The sequence below is a fragment of the Martes martes genome, assembly GCF_963455335.1.
Source record: "Martes martes genome assembly, chromosome: 16".
Classification (NCBI taxonomy): domain Eukaryota; kingdom Metazoa; phylum Chordata; class Mammalia; order Carnivora; family Mustelidae; genus Martes; species Martes martes.
The window spans coordinates 17,869,009-17,889,802 of NC_137904.1; the positions used below are offsets into that span (position 1 = coordinate 17,869,009).

At 35.7% G+C, this 20,794-nt stretch overlaps 1 pseudogene across 1 annotated transcript; it reads right to left on the reverse strand.

Moving 5' to 3' along the window:
• Positions 1 to 2,544: 2,544 nt before the first annotated feature.
• Positions 2,545 to 3,448, reverse strand: LOC308357481 (KATNB1-like protein 1; annotated as a pseudogene). The gene has a single exon. The product of its transcript is annotated as a KATNB1-like protein 1 (transcript).
• Between the last annotated feature and the right edge of the window lie 17,346 nt (positions 3,449 to 20,794).

Genomic DNA, 20,794 nt, shown 5'->3' on the forward strand with positions numbered 1-20,794 from the left:
CATCAAATGGTACTGAAACAATGGGACATTTCTATGGAACAAGAAGAAAATGACCTTAAGTTTTTCATAGTCTACACAAAAATTAACTCAAATGTATGATAGAACTAAGCATAAAAGCTAAAACTTTAAGACTTCTAGAAGTTTTTCTGTTTTGTTTTAGGACACAGAAAGCACTGACCATAAGATAAAACACTGTGAAGTGAAATTCATCAACTGCAAGCCACAGACTAGAAAAAAAAAGTGTAGCTACAGATATATAGTGCAGACGCTACAAATAGGTATCGATATAGATTACAGATAGAGAATAGAGATGATAGAGGTAAAGGTAGAGATAGAGACATCCATCATACATAAAGATCTCCTGCAACCTAAATGTGTAAAGATAAATAAACCCAAAACCTGAGAACATTGACAAGAAGATATACAATAAGCAAATAAATTGTGTGACATGATTAGTTATCAGAGTTATCAGGGAAACACAATTTAAAACCACAATTATATAACACCACTCACCCACTAGAAGAGCTAAGATTTTTAAAAAAAGTGTTTTTCTTACTCAGTAGACTATGATTTAGATTAATCTACATAAAATTTAAGTTGATTTAAAAATGTTTCAATTTTTATTAGTGTGACTTCTAGTACAATTTCCAATATAATGTCTTCATTGGAATTATCATCTGATATATTCTCAAGAGAGTTTAAGCCTAAGATTTTGGCACATAGTACCATATTTCAAAAAAATCCTACTAGCATGCTTAATTTAAAGAATTCCATTAAATTTAATTTAATAGAAAGAACAAATATTTTGGGGAAATCATCAGGCCCAAAAAGTTCTGGCCGATGAGCAGATTAAGTAGTCCTCCCCTACAAACAGCTCATGAGGCAGCTAGTGAAAAGAGCATGGATAACAGGGTCTGTGTAATAGGATTGTTAGAGTCTTTGGTCACGTGGTTCACTCTGAAGCACTCACACAGGTCCTAGATTTCAATTTCTCTTTGGTGATTCAGAATACTGATGATAGAACCAGTGGCTAAGTGGCTAAATAAAGTTATAATGAAGACTATTTATAACCAGAATCTTAGGCCAGGGATTTTAGCATCCCAAATCACTGCCATAAATTGGAGTTTGCTCCAATATAAATTTTGATTAAGAATTCAAAAAAAATCTAAGACATATTTACTATTTAATAAGTACCTTCAATGACCACTGACAAGAAGACTTGGGACGGAAGTCAGGATACTGACTCACAAATACAGAAAGCAGAAGAAAAATACCAAGCTAGAAAAGACCAGCAACCTCTCCCTCTCAAGCTAAATCTATATTCGTTTTTCACTGATTTAATAACGGAAATAAATGATATCCTCAGGAAAAGAAGCAGTTGCCTTCATTTGAAATATCATAAAAAAGGCCACTTATTTCTCACCAAATTTAATTGTATACATTATTTCTATCTATTCACTGTTAAGACACCTGTTAGATCTATTGCTGATTGAAGTTATAATACTATATAAAATTGGAATTAATTGAACATGACAAAAGGACAATCGTTTAGCAACAAATATGGTTTTTTTAGAAATATTTAGTGGATTTACTCAAATGAAGAAAGCTTAAATGATACAGAACTGAAAATATTAGGATTCTATATACAATAAAAAGTGAATATAAATTAGCCAAATCCATGGACATTTCTAGTTAAGCATTCATAGAAAAACATATTCACCTTTTTCTTTTATATAGTAATAACACATACCTACATGACACAATGATTCTGGCAAAAAGAAAAATCAGAGATACTAAAAATATTCTCAAGTTTTAAAAATGGTATGGAATAGTTTTAACAACAACATTTTACATGAGCGGAAACCCCTGATTTAATTCCATGATCTTATCATGCCAGAAGCATGGTTGCTTTTAATTTTTTTAAACAGATATTGGTATCATACACATTGGCTTATTAATAATTAAGGCATTTTGTATACACAGTATCTCAGTGTGGACAAATTTTTAGTATTGATTATTTGCTATGACATTTTAAACTTGCAAAGTCTTTTCAAAATAAGAAAATAGCTGCACACGTTTAAGTGTTTTCTTATAAAAACAATCTTCACAAAAGTCACGATGATTGGTTTTTGTGATTCCTAGTAATAAGTCCTGTCTTCTTTCTGACATAGTATAAATTATATTCTTATGCAGGACTGCATTAAGACCCAGTAGTTCTTAAACAATGTTACCAAATAACCATATAAAACCCAAATGCAGCAAAGGCGAGCAATCTTCACAGTGCATTTTCACCTCTTTGAAGTTGAAGCTGCTCCTTTTGGATATTTATCCACTTCAATGTGAAGTAGATTGCTAGGGTTTCATTAGTGGTTTCGTATGTGGCTTTTTAAAGTAAAAAAAAAAAAAAAAAAAAAAAGGTTTTGATCTCTTCCACAGTTCTCAGTTCTCAGGTGAGACTTACTTCTTCCTTCCTTTCTTTTTTTTTTGGAAATCTAGTCTGGGGACTTTTTGAATAATCAAATGCTCTTTAGTAGATGAAGTCTCTCAATGCAACTGTAATAAATAAGCATCTACATCCTTGACTATATTACCAGTATATCCTGGGACCAAAGTAAGATGGTTTTCTTGTTCCCATAATCCACTTAATTGTTGTTTTAAAATATGAATATTTCCATCATTTATAATTTCTGTTTTGGATGACAGTTCAGACCACCACCTTTTTATGACTGCTTGAAGCCAGTTTAAACCAACTATTATATATTCTTCAAACTTGCTTTTAAGTAAGCACTTTACTAGAGGCAACAAATCTACACAGCAGCCAAGTGAGATGTGTTGTTTTTCTTCCTGTAAACTCTTGGTGAGCACAGGAAGGCAATCCACAACAACTCCAAGGTCTTCTATCCTCACCAAATAAGCTCCAAGTTCACTTATACTTCTGTTTCTCCAGAATGTTAAAGCTACATTCAATCTCAAATTCCTGCTGAACAAAACCTGTGCCATCGTTTCATGGTCCTGAGAAACCTCAGAAAAAACCCCACTGTATTTTGATGATGGGCTTTCCGTCTGTGGAGAACCAGATCACCGGAGTTAATCAAGTCTGTCCGAGGATCACGGCGTAATTTTTCAGGCAGGTGACCTGCACGAGCCAGTTCATTTTCTTTATTTGCCATGTCACAGCCCCCACTTCTAGGGGACTGTTGTTTTCTGTAACAAGGATTTGGAAAAGGATGATGCACTTTCTTTCGGCGATAGATCACCTTACGCGGTTTATCTGGGCTTTTCGCAGCTTGTCCAACTGTCCTATTTGTGTCAGCAGCCAACCTTGTTGGAGATTTCTTAACCTCCTTCATGTTAGTAAAATTAGAGATCCTTTTTCTAGATCAGTGGAATGATCCTCAATATTATTACAAAAGCCTCGTTTTTTAACATTGTGGGCTTCAGATGCCATAATCTCTTAAATCCCGGCGCCTCATGGTCGCGCGGCGCCTCAGCCCAGCCCCGGCACGAACCAACTGCGCCCGGTAGCCCAGAAGGTCCCTCGGCTCCGGGCCGAGCCCCACTCCGAGCCGTTCAAACGCAGCCGCGCGCGCCAACAAATATGTATTTTTAAAACTTCTTCCCATTCAAGTTTTGTAAACTCTCTCGAGTTACATTTTAGCATTTATTTCTTGATCATGTTTTAATCTTTTGGTAACACAAGAGTATTTGAGAGGTGAAGATTTTGAGCTTGGCATTTTAGTATGCAATCAAGGAGACCACTATTTAATATTTATATTTATGTTCCAATAATAGCAAGAAATAACATATCTTCATATTCTTCTGTCAATATTACTTTAATTCCTTATAGCCAAAAGTACCAGAGTCTTTCTTTACATTTTACAAGGTCAATTTTATATTTTTTACTATAAATCTTATTTGATTATTAAAATGGAAATTGTATTTCATTTATAGTCCGTTTACATAGAGATATCCCTTCCTTTCTTTCTCCCTCCTTCCTTCATGCTTTCCACTCTTGCTCTTAACTGCATTCTAAAGCTATATATATGTATAATATATATATATATAATGTCATATATATGTATATACATACTTTCCCTCAACATTTAGAAACTATATAATATTTAAGGACAATAAAACACAAATAATAACTTACTGTTATAGAATTTATTATCATAGAAAATATATAGAAAATAGTATATGTGTTATAATTTGGTATTATCCTAGTTGTGGTAAAATCTAAAATTGTAAAATCTGGAATATTAAATTTAAATATTTAAGAGATCCAAAGGTAAAATGGCAGAGTGGCCAACTGGCCAGGTTTTCCTTGACTGTGTCGGTTTGGGTATTAAATGTGCAAGTACTAGGAAAACTCTCAGTCATGAGTAAGCTAGGATGGTTGGTCACCTAAAAGTAATTCCTATCTAAGAGGGTCAAACCGGCAAACTTCCTATAGACATGAATGTGTGTGTGTATATATATATACACACACACATCAGATCTTTCAGAAATGTAAATAAAAATCCAATAGGTTGGAAAAAAGGGGAAAATAACCTCTTATTCTGAAGGAATTTTAAATGGCATAGTACATAGTATATACAGAGAATAGAGTTAAATAACCCTTAAAAAAAAAAAAAAAGCAAGGAGGGGATTGGTGTAAAATGAGGCAAAAAGAAGTCCGCACTTCTAAAAAGGTTCTAAAAAACCTTATATGCCCATTAAAGTGTTTTTATTTTATCTTCCAGTTCTGAGGTCAGCAAACTGCAGCCCCTGGGGTCAAGTCCTGCCAGACTTGTGACTGTAAATAAAGTTTTATTGAACAAGCACACTCTTCGTTTATGTATTGTCTGTGACTGCTTCCCTACTACTACAACAGAATTGAGTAGTTGTGCTAGAGAGTAATTGGTCAGAAAACCTAAAACGTTTACTATTTGCCACTGACTCTTACTGTAGGTATGGGAAAGCTCACAGAGGTATCCAGGAAGTGGAGGGATGTGAATGATCTTATTCAGTCCTTTTATTTTAGCAAAGATGCTGCTCATACTCCAGGAGGTTATTGACCAAAGGGATATTTAAGCAGCACTTGGATTAGTTAGTTGTCTTTTATCCTTTGACCGAGAGCCATCCTAGCAGTAACTTATCCCATCTAAACCACCATTCCATTTTTAAACTTATTACATAGTCCTTTGAAATGTGCAAAAGTGAGATGAGAGTTGGTGGAGAATGGGAGAAATAAGTCTGTTTGAGATATTAGAAGAAGTCTAAGAATATTTCCTTGTTTAAGCCTACGGGAAAAAGAAGTACTTTAATAACGTAACGCAAGTCTATTATTTAGAATCAATAAGAATGAAGGAAGTTAATTTGAAAAAAGGCAATTTGGAGAGGAAAGTATATCAAAAGTTTTTTTTTTTTCTAAGTTAACCGCTATGGAAAAAAGGCATGTGTCTATACAAACCCAGTGTGGGGAAACATTTTATCCCCTAAAGGGAAAACAGCTGAGTTAACCCGTATAAAACAACCCAAAAATAGGGTAAAGAATCTAGTTTCTCTTGATTAACAATAGATTTTTCTTACCTGTTTGGTGCCTGGTTTGTTTGTTTGTTTGTTTGCTCGTTTTGTTTTGTTTTGTGATGTTTTGTTCTACCAAGCTGAGGAAGTTCTCTTTTAGTTGGAGGAGAGTTTTTAACATAATAGGGAGTTGGGTGTTTAAGGTATTTCCTGCATCTAGTGATATGAACATATGATTTTTTAGGTATATTACATTACTTGATTTGTAAATGTTAAATCAGCTTTCTATACTTAGAATGAATCATGCCTCATCATATAATACTTTTTATAGATTGTTAGATGAGATTTGCTAATATTTGTTTGAAGATTTTTGCAAAAAAATTCATGAGATACATTATTCTTATTTATTTATTTATTTATTTATTTGACAGAGATAACAAGTAGGCAGAGAGAGGAAGGGAAGCAGGCTCTCTGCTGAGCAGAGAGCCCGATGCAGGGCTCGATCCCAGGACTCTGGGATCATGACCCGAGCAGAGGCCCTAACCCACTGAGCCACCCAGGCACCCCGAGATACATTATTCTTTAACTTTCCTTTTCTACCAATGCTCTTGTCTGATTTTGATATTAGTATAATGAACTAATAGAATGAGTTAGTAAGTGTTCCCTCAGCCTCTATTTCTAAAAGTGATTATGGAGAAGTCATATGTTTTCCTCAAATGTTTGGTAGAAGTCCCCAGTGGAACTGGAAATGTTTTGGTCCAGGTGCCTTCTCTTTTGGAAAGTTTTTGTTTATGGTTTTAAAATTAATTTAATAGTTATAGGCCTTTTGAGATGATCTATTTATCCACACATGAGTTTTGGTTGTATCTTGAAAGTATTTGCTCATTTTATCTAAGTTATCAAATTTATGGGTGTGGAACTATTTGTACATTTCTTATTATCTTTTCAGGCCCATGAAATCAGTGGTCTTGACCTCTATTTAATTTCTAATAGGAGTGATGTGCCTCTCATCTTTTTTCCCAGGGCAAGACATGATAGAAATCTATCAGTTATTGCATCTTTTCAAAGAATTAGCTTTTGGATTTGTTGATTTCCCCTATTTTTCTGTTTTTAAGCTGATTGGTCTCTTCTCTAGTGTTATTCTATATTTTTCTTTTGCTTCCTTTCTTCCTTTGGGCTTAACTTTCCCCACCCCCTAGTTTCCTAAGGTAGAAGCAAGGTTATAAATTTTAGAGCACTTTGTTTCTTTTCTGATATAGACATTTAATGCTATAAATTTCCCTCTAAGTACTGTTTTTGCTGAATCCTACACATTTCACTAAATTTCATTATTTTTCATTTAGTTTAAAGTATCTTTTCAATTTCTTTTGAGACATATTTTTAATTCATATGTCATTTAGGAGTGTGCTATTTATTTTTTGAAATATTTGAGATTTTCCAACCATGTTTTCATTATTGATTTCTAAATTAACTTCATTGTGGTCTAAGAACATACTTTGCATGTTTTCTATTTCCTTTTATTTTTTTTTAATTTATTTATTTGTTAGAGAGAGAGAGAGCGCGAGCGAGCACAGGCAGACAGAGTGGTAGGCAGAGGCAGAGGGAGAAGCAGGCTCCCTGCTGAGCAAGGAGCCCGATGTGGGACTCGATCCCAGGATGCTGGGATCATGACCTGAGCCGAAGGCAGCCGCCCAACCAACTGAGCCACCCAGGCGTCCCTCTATTTCCTTTTAAATTTGTTAAAATGTGTTTGATGGTCCTGAATGTGGTCTATCTCAATGAATGTTTCTAGCAAGCTTTTGAAGAATGTGTATTCTACTCTTATTGGATGAAATACTTTATAGATATGAATTCTGTCAAACTGATCATGTCATCTGTATGACATTCTTCATGTCATCTATATCTCTCTTGATTTTTTGCTTGATTAATCTATCAGTTACTGACGAAACATGTTAAGTCTTCAGCTATAGGACTGGATTTGTCTATTTATTTTTAAGATTTTATTTATTTATTTAAGAGAGAGAGAGAGAGAGAGAGAACACAAGCTAGGGGAGAGGGAAAGAGACACACTGCTGAGCAGGGAGCCCCATGCAGGCCTCGACCTCGGGATCCCAAGATCATGACCTGAGGCAGATGCTGAACCAACCGAGCCACCCAGGCGCCCCTGGATTTGTCTATTTCTTCCATAAGTTTCATCAGGTTTTGTCTCAGTTATCTTACATTCTTCTGCCAAGTGCATACAGTTTAGCATCATTTTGTCTTCTTTGTTCTTGTTCATTTTCCCTTTTCTGGAGTATTTCTACCTGCAGTAAAAACCCTAGTTTTCTTTCTATTAGTGATTGCATGGTGTATTTTCTCCATCCCTTTACTATAGTGTGTCTGAGTCTTGATACTTAAAGTGTGTTTTTCTTTGTAGGTAGCATGGTAGTTGAGCCTTAGGTGGTATTTTTATTTATTTGTTTGTTTTTAATCCATGATGATGACAATCTTTATCTTTTCCCTGATGTATTTATATCATTCACATTAAAAGTGTTTATTTGTATAGTTTATATAGTTGAATTAATGTCCATGTCTGTAACTGCTTTCTATCAATAGACATTTGGTCTTTGTTTCTTCTCTTATTGTTCTTCTTTCTCTGCTATTAATGAGCGTTTTATATGACTACACTTTATCTCCTCTCTTAGAAAGCATTTCAATTATACTTTGTGTGTGTGTGTTTACCCTAGCGTTTACAGCACACATTTAAACTAATCTAAGTTCATTTTCAAATAGCAGCACCACTTCCCAAGTACTATGGATACCTGGTAACAGAGTGTTCCAAATTCCACTCTCCTGCCTCTTACAACACTTCACTTATCCCTATGCTATTTTACTAAATACATTTTTACTGTTATTACCTTAAGTAAACAGTTACATTTTAGATCAGTTAAGGATAAAAAAAAAAAAGATTCTACCTCACCCTGTTTGATTCTTTCTCCATTCCATTCTGTCTCCAAGGAGACAGTGAGGCTATAAAGCAACTGAAAGTGTTTATTTGGGCCTATAGGGATTGCACACCAGCAGACAGTCATCTGAAATCAAAAGTGTGCTCCAAGTTGCAAGCAGAAAGTGCAGGCTTATAAAGCCAAAAGAATCCCACAAGGTTATATAAGTTTGTGTTGTAAGAATTATGATTGCTGCTGGCAGATTTTAAGCTGACTATATGTGATTGGTTATTTAGCTAATCATTGTTTCATTATCTATTTCAGTCCAAAATAGGAAGATGTGTTTTAACAGGTGGTGAAGCTGAAATTGACAAAAATTGGAAGTTCTTGGTGTTTTGTTAATTGAAACAGGAGACCCACATAAACCCTACTTCCTCAATAACTTTGTGACTGTTTTGAGTGACTCTTAGCAATGCTTACTTTATTTTGGGAAATGTCTCACATTTTCTTTGGATCCAAATTTCTTTAACATCTTCATGCTTAAAAATTTTCTTTCAGTATTTCTTTACAGAGCAGGTTGCTGGCGGTGGATTCCCTTAGTTAGTGACTCAGTTGGTTAAGCAACTGCCTTTGGCTCAGGTCATGATCCCAGGGTCCTAGGATCGAGCCCCATGTCGGGCTCCTTGCTCAACAGGGAACTTGCTTCTCCCTCTCCCTCTACCTGCTACTCTGCCAGCTTGTGATCTCTCTCTCTTTATCCCCATCAAGTAACTAAATAAAATTAAAAAAAAAAAAGAAAGTATTTATTCTCCTTCTTTGAAGGTTGATTTCTGGTGTAGAAATCTAGGTTCATGGAGTTTTCTGGCAATACACTAGTATTCCATCTCACCCTCTTCTTGCATGCATAATTTTATATGAGAAATCCACATAATACTTACCATTGTTCCTCAAGAATTTAGGTTCTTTTTTTCCTAAGAAAGGTCTGCCTGTCTTAGATTTTCTCTAGTTTGAATGTAATATGTCTAGGTATGGGTGTTTGACAGATTGCTTTATTTTGTTTTGTTTTATTCGGGTGGATATTCTCAGATCAATCTAGAGCTATGATTTGGCATATTAATAATGTTGTAAGTTTCAGCCATTATTGCTTCAAATATTTCTTTTTTTAAAATTTTGTTCTCTCTTCTCATTTGACATTACAGTTACATGTATAATACACATTTTAATATTGTCCCACAGTGTCTTGGGTGTGTTATTGTTTTTCTTTTTCCATGTTTACACTTCATTTTTGTCAGTTTATTTTGATTTAACTTGAAGCTCATTGATTCCTTCCTGAGTTGTGCTGAGTCCACTGATGAACCCCTCATTTCTGAGGCTACCTTTCCTATTTCTAGCATTTCTTTTAGATACTGTCTTAAAGTATCCATCTCTCTGCTTCCCTCAATGTAACCATTTTTGTAAGACACTTATTTCGCCATTTGAGCTCTTCACATATTAACCACTGTTATTTTAAATTTCACGTCTATTAATTCCATCTATGCCATCTTTGAGTCTGGTTCAGATCATTGCTTCTTTCAGAATCTGCTTTTTCTTGCCTTAGACATGCCTTGCAATTTTTTGTTGAAAGTTGGACATGATGTATTGGTTAATAAAAACTGAATTGAGGGAAAGAGGATTTCAGTGTAAGGATTTATGTTAAACTGGTTAGGGTTTTGGCTTTTTAAAATATTTACTGTAGAAGAAATGCCAAAGTCTTCAAATTCCTCTATATTCTCTTTGTTTTTGTTGTTTTCTCTGGACTTTGGTTTCTCTATGTATCACCCCCTCAGAGTCAGTCTGTGTCTTGTAGTCCCTCTTGTTTGAATTCAGTTGAATTTATTATATTGAAGCTGTATTGGTTTGATGATAAGATCTGAGGAAAGGGACCGTTCTATAATCTTCTTATTAAATATCGTGTTTAAAAAAATATATAAAAAATATATATATAGCTCAGTGGGCTAAAGCCTCTGCCTTCGGCTCAGGTCATGATCTCAGGGTCCTGGGATCGAGCCCCACATTGGGCTCTCTGCTCAGTGGGGAGCCTGCTTCCTCCTCTATCTCTCTGCTTGCCTCTCTGCCTACTTGTGATCTCTGGCTGTCAAATAAATAAGTAAAATCTTTAAAAAATATATATATATATATACACCAGGTTTTATTTTGGGGGGGGCATCTTAGCACTGTGAACTTCATAAGTTTCTCCAGTTATACAGTTCATTAACCTTAAAATAAAACTGCCAGTTATTTTACCAGCAAAAATGGGTTTATTTGGGCATAACAGAGAATTGTTATCTGGGACACATAAGCTATGACAAAACCATAGGCAAGTACAGCACACAAAGGAGAAGAACATTATTTTATGGAGAAGAAGGGGGCAGTTGGGAGGCATTGTTTTGAACAAATTTCCATTGAGAAAAGCAAGAGTTCCCCTAGGGTGATGAGGGTTTTTCATTCACTGAGTTGGAGAGGGGATGGCTGGTGTCTTGTAGAAAATGCAATGTATATCTTTCCCTTTGGGACATGTAACTGATGATACTTTCCTGTTGAGATTCTTTGGTTAGGGGTCTCTAACTCTAAATCTTGCTGTATTTTACATAGAATGGTAAGTCTTCCCTATCAGACTCTCCCTCTAGCTTCCTAAGTCCATGTTAGTGATGGTCCCTTATATTAATTCTTCACAAACTTTTTCCACCTTTTCTCTATCTCTTGGCTGCAGCAATCTTCATGGATTTCCTCGGATCCCTGTCTTCTGTGGTCAGTACACCTCTCCCACATTAGGTGAGACAAGAAGACTGGAAGGGGCTGGACGGTGAGAATTTCTCTTTCCTCAACTCAGGTATGGTTTCAGAATTACACTCTGGGAATGTGGTTTTTTGGTTTTTTAGATTTTTGTTTGTTTTTTTTGGGGTGGGTGTGGGGGGGAGGGTTGTGTTTTCTCCTAGAGATTAGGTCTTTTATCCAAAAGACTCTGGGCATATCTCACAGTAGTTACTCTTCCCATCTTACTTCCAGAATCAAGAGGACATATTTCTGGGTTGTTCACAGGGAAAATCTGTCCACTGAAGTATGGGAACAGCCTCACATTGTTTCCCTGGTAGTTTCTCATTCCTATGCTCACCTATATTTAGCCTTTAAAAACTTAGGGGAAAAAATGGGCATTGAATATCCCTACCAGTTAGGATTCAAGCAGCTTCTGCTCCATATAAGCAAATTTTTGAAGCTCTGTATTTTTCAATGTGTGGGTATTTCTAGTTTGGGGATGGGAGTCTGCCTAGTGACCTTAGTTCTCTGACATATCCAAAAGAATGTATTGATTTTTGTTTTGGCCAGACTTTTCTTGCTGTAAGGAAGATAGTGAAGATTTTCAAGCTTTTTCATGCCAGAGCTGAAACAGGAAGTCCTATGTATCACCTTTAATTGGTGCTAAAGACATTTTCTAATAAGCTCATTTGCGGGTCATCTGACTCCTTAGAAGAATACAACTTTATACTGTAATTTGCATTGTTCATGCCTGGACATCCTTTCTCATGCCTATAAGCATATCTCGTTTTTTTCAACCTTCTTATTTGCCAAGGATAAAATACATCACTCAATACTTAACTGAGGCTTCACATCTTCTGCGAAAAGTTTTTACCCAAAGTTGACTTTAAAAATTATGCTGAAACTGATAGTTCTGCTATGTCTTTTCTCTCCTCAAAAATGACGTAATATTTAATCCTCCTTGAAGAAATGGATTTTAGTCTGTAAGCCTGATGATTCACAGACCTGTAGCCCTGGGGCAAATAATACATTATATGTTAAGAAAAAAAAAGAAATAGATTTTAGATTGTTCGTCTTCATAGTTCCAATGGTTACAGTTGTCTCTAGAATGTTGTAGAAAAAAGTAATATGTTTACTAAATTGAACAGAGTACGAAAATGACTGACAGATGATCCAGGCTCAACACATTTCATTCTGAATGAGGAGATAAGTAGTGTATAAAATTTATTTTAATAGATGGCAGCATGTGTATGTTTAATGATAGAAGTATAAATAAAAATATACCCAAGTCTAGAGGAAGGTGTCACTTATAACAAAGAAAATAGAGGTCATTGAGGAATCAGAAATTGACCTATGTTTTGAGATGTGTTAGAGATCAGTAGACACTGGAAAAAAGAAAATTTATTTAAGGGGAAAAAATGAAGTAAGGAAAAGGTACTGAGTCATTCAAGGAATAGGCATGTGAGATAAGAATATATTTTTCCCAGTGTATTTTAACCTTAATTCTTTAGACTTAGCACGTTCATAGAACAGTGATAAAAAATGATATAATGCAGGAAAATAAAACTGATAAAAATGTTTTAAAATGGTATTGTATTCAAAACCCAGTATCTGTAAGAACTTCACCTAGAAGAAGGAAAAAAAAATAAAACTTTTTTTTTGCTTTATGAACTAAGGACTTTTATTTATTACTGAGCAGAAGCTACACATTGGATACCTGTGTTTAAGAGCGTTTTGACAATGTGGGCATAGCAGAGCATTTTTCTGACGGCATAATCGGCAAAGATGGCTGAGGCTTAAGTTCCTGCTAAGACAGTCTCTGCACTGGCACTCATTTGAGAGCACACATTCTTCATCGTTAGACTTGCTTGTGACAGATTCTTTCCTTGACCAAACTTTATTGAGGCTCCTCTGAACTCTCTTGCAAATGGACCTCAGCCTTGTCTGCAAAAACCACAGCTCTCAGCCCTGTCCCTTAAATGACTGCCTAAGGAGGCTCAAAATGCCAGGAAAATTTACTGTTTGTTCCAGCCCAAACCTGACTCTGGGGCTCTAACCTCACTTTTCTTAGAAGCATTTACTTAAAGAAATTGCAACTGTAAATCCCTCCTCTGCCCCTGTGAGATGTACCTTCTATGACCCAGGACTCTCTTAACGATCTGGGAGCCATTTCTTCTAAATGCAGACTCCCAAAGTTCTGCGTTGCCTCCAGTCCCTGTGGGAGGGTAAGGGCCTAGCTTCCCTGGGTGTCTTGCTCCAATTTGCAAAATTAATTTCTGTCCTGAAATATGAAAAGTTTGTTTCTCCTCCGGAAAAGCACTAATGAGCAAACCCAGATGGCCTAATCCCATTACCTAACCACCCCTTCCTGCTTTTTGGTATTTTTCCACAACTCTGACTCTATTCCAGCCCCGGCTCGTTCACCGTCCCTACTCCCTCTCTCATTCTCCCTCTGCACCACCCAGTCACCTCTGCATAGAACGCAATTGAGCTCAGTTTTGTGAAGTCTCATTTCCCTACTGAAGTAGTACTGAGTAAAGTCTTTATCCACTGTTCAGCTCTATTTCTCTTTGACCCTGGATCCCAAATAACTAGCTACAAGCCAAAGAAGATAAATACAATATGACACTTATCATGCAGAAGAACATACATGTTGAGTCAAACCATAGCCATGTGCAATTTCTGAGGTCCTAGGAGTTCAGCAAGTCCTACCAAAAAAGTAGAGCCTCGAGGCACAGAATCTTCCATTGAGAGAGAGAAGGTAGAAGCCACAGCCTCCAAAGCCACAGCTGGAACCAGAGACATACACAGGACACTACGATTAAATCTAAGGACACTGTAGTAGTTGCCATAATAATCCATCTGTTACGTATTGAAGATTCAATTTTATAGTAAAATGAATGCTCCAGGAAAGAAGATTGCAAAGAAACTAGTACATTTTTACACTCGCAGTGAAAGATGAGGCAAAGCATAACCCATGAACTTCATTCTCTTTGAAAATAAATCTGTGGTTAAAAACAAATACCATTAGGCCATATCTTTATTATTTAAGGGTAGTTCCAAACATCCCTGAAGCCAAGTTTTCATCTGAATTTGCCATGTTTAAGAATTAGAGAATCAGTCTTTATATGGAAAAATAAGCTTTATGTTTAAAGTAATGACTATACATATTTCTACATTTAAATGTTACAATCATAATCCCTTGCATCATGCAGCTGCTTCCTGGCACTGGTTGAAAATTTGGGTTTGTCAAATGATAGTTCCTCACTTTGGCTGCTATAAGGTTCAATTTGTGCCAGATATCACGTTTTCTTTCTTTTTAAGTGAATTATAAGGAAAATGGAAAAGTGCAACATTCAAAAAGGGGATGCCTAAAATTTTTCCCAAATTATTGAAATACATGAATCGTCAGATAAAGGAAGTACAGTGAATGTCAAACAAAATTAACAATAATGAAACTACCTTGAAAGGAGGGAAGAAGGTACAAAACACAGTATAAGAGAGTTCAATCCTCAGGTACCATCATCAACTGGTAATTTGATACCCCCTAAAATTCATGAGTTGTAAAATGGCAGGATACACATATTATTTATAACACTGGAGATGCACAAATTCCAGAAGAAACAACTAGAATATAGGGGTAAGTGGTGGTGTCTGGAAAAGAGGATTTGAGAGCAACAGGAAGGGATGGGACAGAAAAATGGTGGACACCCAAGGCCTTCCCTTTGTCCCTATAAATCTTCCCACTCCCCTGATAGCCTTTGGGTGTCTACCAAACCCAGCAATGCTGCATGTCTCCCTTGCTGTGGCAAGCTCTGAATAAAAAGCCTCTCTTTACTCCCTTTTAGGTAAGCTCTGTTACCTCTACAGTCTATACATTTTATCCTTACAATGGGATTCTGTCCAATTGCTAAAAGTAATGAAGTAGGTTTGTGTTCACATACAGGAAAAACTCTTCAAGATAGAAACATTATTATTTTTAAAACCGCAAATTTTAGAACAATGTATTATATAACCCTTTTCAGGAAATAAAAGATACTTACTTTGCTGATAGCAGGTAATATTGTAAAGCCAGTTGTGGTTGATTAGTGATCTTTTAATTTTTATCTCTCTGTCCTATATGAATTTTCTACTCATAAAAATTTTATCTTGTAAATGCAATTCTGGGCCAGTTTTACTTTTTTTAATGAAATATAGGGAATATTCCCAAATGGTAGAACTTTTTCTTCTTTTAGCTTTCTACATTCCTAGAAGTGCCCCCAGATTTCTTGGAATATTTCACTTAAGATTCTGGGGAGCCAAGTAGCATATTCAAACATGAATTTCTACAATTAAGGTATAGGCAAAAGTATCCTAGAATTAAAAACCTGAAGGATTATTGTGTTCTTAAGTGTTTCCATTTGTAGGAGAAGCTGAAGTCATCTTAAACTGATAACCTCATTAATCTTCATTTGATGGCATAAGCAAACATTTGTGCTCCCTGTAAAACTACTCCTCCTTTAGAGCACAGGCTTCTGTTATCTGAATCTGATTCAGAGGAGGCCCTTGACCTTTTCATTGCGTTTGGCAGATCACTGATGGCAATGTAAATGATTCTTGTCTTTGGGTATGCAAATAAATTATGCTATTTGAAGAGACAACTCTCCCCATGTCCAAAAAAAGAAAAAAAAAACAGTTTTACAAATTCATTTCAGTATTTCTGATCCATAAATACCTCTGCTATTGTACTTTGTTCGTATTTATAAATTCTTCCTTGATCCCTCAATAATAATGAGTTCAATAAGAATCTTTAACATGTGTTCATTTTATATGTACATGAAAACCATGATTTTAACTTTTTTAACGTGCTTTCAGTGACCTGTGCTACCAACTGATGGTGAAGGGAAACGTGTTTTCCCTGAGCACTCCCATTAAACACTGAGAGCCTGGGTTATAGTCCCCTTATACAAGTGGAAGTATAACTTATCTGAACCTTATTTTGTGTCTTCTGTGAAGTAGGAATAACATTTCCCCTGAGAGTTCTTATAATGATTAAATAAGATACAATTAGTTCAATAAGAGAATTGAATGAGGCAGACATTGGAGAAACACTGCTTGAGGTGAAGAGCCTCTTCTGCCAAAGTGACTTAGGGTGGACCCCAAAACAGTTTCAGGATGGCAGTGGGTTGTATCATGCTGGAAGGACAAACCTTGGGACTAGTCGAAGCTTTGAGAAAAATAATTTTAGCCCCATCTCCAGAGAAAGAGAGCCAGAGATTGAGTTCACTTTTGAAGCCAATGATTTAATCACTTCTGCCTACATAATGATAAAAACCCTGGACATCAGAGCTTGGTTGAACTTCCTGGTTAGTCGTGCACACGTGCAAGGATGATGACATGTCCTAAGGATGTGGAAACTTTACATTTGTCACACTGCCAAACCTCGTCCTCTGTATCTCCTCATTTCACTGGTCCTGATTTGCATCCTTAACAATAAAATTGTGACCATAATATAGGGCTTTCCTGATATCTGTGACCCCCCAAATTTGTATCTATTTGTCAAAACCCCATAACTTGCAGCTAGTGAATAAAGTGAGGGCAATCTGTTTAGGGGTTGTTTGCCTTTAAAGTGTAAAGTCTGCCCTAACTCTGGGTAGTTAGTGGCAGAACTGCATTGCACTTAGCCTGTGGGTCTGTTACCCAATTTATAAACTACAAATAATGATGTTACTCCACACGTATATGATTGTTATAAGCATTAAATGTGTTAACATTTGCAAAACACATAGAAGGATGCCTGGCACCTCGTAAGCATTACACAGGGGTTTATTAAAATAATAATAATAATAATAATAATAATGTCAATGTCCTCTCTTATTCTGTACTTAAATGTCTATACTTAATTGACATTCATATATTCTATACTTAAATGTCTCTTGGAAGAATTATTAAAGTATATGCCATTGCACAGCCCTAGAAGCCCCAGACATAAATTACAAAATGTTCTCTAAAGATATACTAGAAGTATGTCATATGAAAAATCATGTTTTTAAGCATACATGATATTTCATTAAATACATTTTCCAAACATGTGAACCAAATCATGGAACCCATGATTTTTTCCCATATGGTTTCACAAAGTCAGTTCTGACCTTCTCAGTATTCTTCCAACTAATTTTCAAATGACAAATTGCAAACTTATTTCAGGTTCCACCTGTAAATCTGAACTGACTTATCATGAAACATTACATACAGAACACAAGGAAGCCTATTTGCAGTGAGAATACGTCAAATAATCTGTTCATATGCCTTACCCTTGCAGACTCATGCAAATGTGACCACGGAGAAAAGGAGTAGAGTAGTTTGACAGGAACAAGGCAAAGGGATGAAGAGGGTGCAGAGGGTGCAGACTTCCAATTATACGATGAATAAATGCTGGGGATGTAGCAGACAGTATGGTGACCATATTTAACAATACTGTATCATGTATTTGAAAGTTACTGCAAAAGGAGATCTTTCAAATTCTTACCACATTAAAACAAAATTCTAACTATGTGAGGAGATAGATGTAACAGCTAAATTTATCATGGTAATCATTTTGCAATATATACATATATCAAATCATTACACAGTATAAATTAAACCTACACAATGTTATATGTCAATTATATCTCAATAGAGCTGGAAAAATAAGTGAAAAGGAAAGCTAATATATAAACTGTAAAAACATTGACATAGTCTCAAAATCTGTTCTTTTTACCTGCAGGAATCTGCCTTATACAACTTGAAACAATTGCTTTAGTAGGGACCATGTCTATAGCTTGAGCAAATGTTTAGGGGGAGAAAAAGTCTAATACTCTTTTACTCAAAAAAACTAAAAAAACAAATAAAGTGACTTTTTTAACTTCTTGAAAACCACTGGAATCGGATAAATGTAACTTTCCTAATGTGCTTCTGCCTCCCACCTGTGTGATTTTTAAAATTTATTTATTTTTATTTCTTTTCAGCGCAACAGTATTCATTGTTTTTTCGCCACACCCAGTGCTCCATGCAATCCGTGCCCTCCCTAATACCCACCACCTGGTTCCTGTGTGATTTTGCATAAGCTGTTTAATCTCTCTGAGCCTCACCGTCTGCATTTGCAAATACACAATCTTTGGGGGGTTGTGACTATATAGAGACTTACCAAAATTTTGAGGACCTCCTTCTCTATAAGTGACAACCATAGTTTCCTCTGGTTACCCTAGTTGGAGTTAATTTCGCCCTGTTTTTCAATCTCATTAATAATTTGTTTGCACTTATTTTACTCTGCCTCATAATATTTGTTACATTTCTTTTCCCCTAATAAGCCAGGAGTTCATGTGTGTATCATTTTTTGCCAATAACATATAGATAATATTTATTAACTACATACTGAAAGTCAGGCTCTAAGTGCCTTGCTTGCTCTGTCAAGTCTTCACACCAACCCTATGAGGTAGATTATCCTCAGAATCATTTTTGTTTTGAGGATGAACAAACCAAAACTCAGAGAGGTTGTCATTCTGCCAGGGTCAACATCGAAGAGCATGAGCTGAGATCCAGACCCAGGCTCTATGACTCCTTACCTCCTCCTCTGCCATCTTCTATCAAGCCTGATGCTTTTCACATTATATATACTCATCAAAACAGGTTGTGTTAAATTTACCTATTATTGTCTTACTCTAATCCTTATAATAATCATGATATATTAGTATGGTGGATTAATAGATAGGATAGATTAATTGATTATTTTAAAATCTACTCTTAATGGTATAGAAATTATTATGTGAAATTACTATTACAAATTGCTAAATTAATCATTGGTAGCAGGCAATCTACAAAATTGATTTACTGCATGTGTAAACACTTCTTTCCTTCAGACATGGGTTATTTACCCTCTCCCTCCATAAGCTCCCAATTACTAATGGGTGTATCCAAACCCATTTCTTAATAATGTAGTGTTATCCCCATTAAGTGACATTTCCAAATATCCATGAATGCCAATTTTGGATTTTTTCACTTGAAAAAAATAAACACTTTATTTGCAGTCCAACATCTTTATACCTATTAGATAATGGGTATTCCAGAAATCCAAAATGCAGACTACTCTGAAACTCTTCTAAGTCCAAATAGATAAATAAATTGTCTAAGTTTTGTTGACTATGACAAATCCCCCAGAAATGACTCATTTGCTTGTCAAGATTAGAAATGGTCCACTTTGTTGTTCTCTGCATGCAAGATATGCAAAGGATAAGGAAGTAATGTTGCAAGACCACTTACATGCCAACCCCAGCTGTAGCTGGCAGAAAGATCAGGGCTATCAAATGCAGGAGTGTTTCCTCTCCCTCCCCAGTGGACATCTGAGACTATTATAAGCTCTTGAATAACTAAAAGCTCACAGATTTCAAAACACAACCTCCTAGATCTTTGAAAGGTGGACCCATGAATTATGTGGCAAATAAAATTCTCACATTGTAAAAAGATACTCTCCTTTCTTGAAGCACTATTTGGGCAAGGTGAACAAAATGTAAAGAGAAAGCTGATTTTATGCACTATAAATGGTCCTCAAGCTTCTTGCCCCACCACTGCTTCATTCTCAGGGAAACTGTAACCCTCACATGACAGATCCTGCCCAAGTAGTACCCCTAGGGTGTTCTTTACACATAGATGGCTTTGTTAGGTAACATCTACAACTTTTTCTGTGACCCAACACACCTGCTTGAGCCAAGACAGGAGGACTGAGTATCTCAAGGCTTGCCATCCCAGCCAGTAAGTGACCATAGATGAACAAAAGTTCTGCTCAACCAGGAGTGATAATCAACTTACTTGTTTGTATTTTATTTTCCTTTGGGAGAATTCAAACCAGATATATAAGATGATAGTCAGTCAATTGGCAGAAGATGCCAAAGTTGAAAAATGTGCGAAAAATGAGCAACATAGATGCCATGATACAACAGAAGCCATAAGTGGGGAAGAAGAAAAAGAGCTAAATGAGAAAAAAAAATAAATAAAAGGTTACAGAGTATGGGAGATAAATGTAATTTGGTAGGAACAAAATGGTGGAAAGAATCAAGAATTTTGGAAGAACATCAAATTCCTGTTGCTGAAGAAACAAGATACTCTGTCTAATAGAGGCAGCATATTAGACAATTCCACTTCCTAAATTAGGGCAGTCACAATAAGGGCAGGCTCTTCTGCTGTTCCCGGCATCTCTCAAACCAGAGTGTAAAGCTAATTCTGGCTTATTTATCTCCATGTGGCTTCTTACTGAAAAAAAAAAAAATGACTTGAGATACTCTGAGAGAATTCTCTTTGCCACCAAAAGAAATTAATATTCTCTGCCTTCTTGGCAAATAGAGCTAATTTCTTCTATGATGACACAATTGTCTATGTCTATCTTAACTGATTAAAGAAAGACAATTTTTCAATAATTACAATTTTAAAACTTGAAAATGAAACAATTACTTTACAATGTTTTTCTTTTCTCACTTAAAGGTTTTGAAAATTTTCATAACTTTGGAAAAAAATAAAAGGCTTGTACAATAAACAGCATATATGACTCACCTAGATTCACC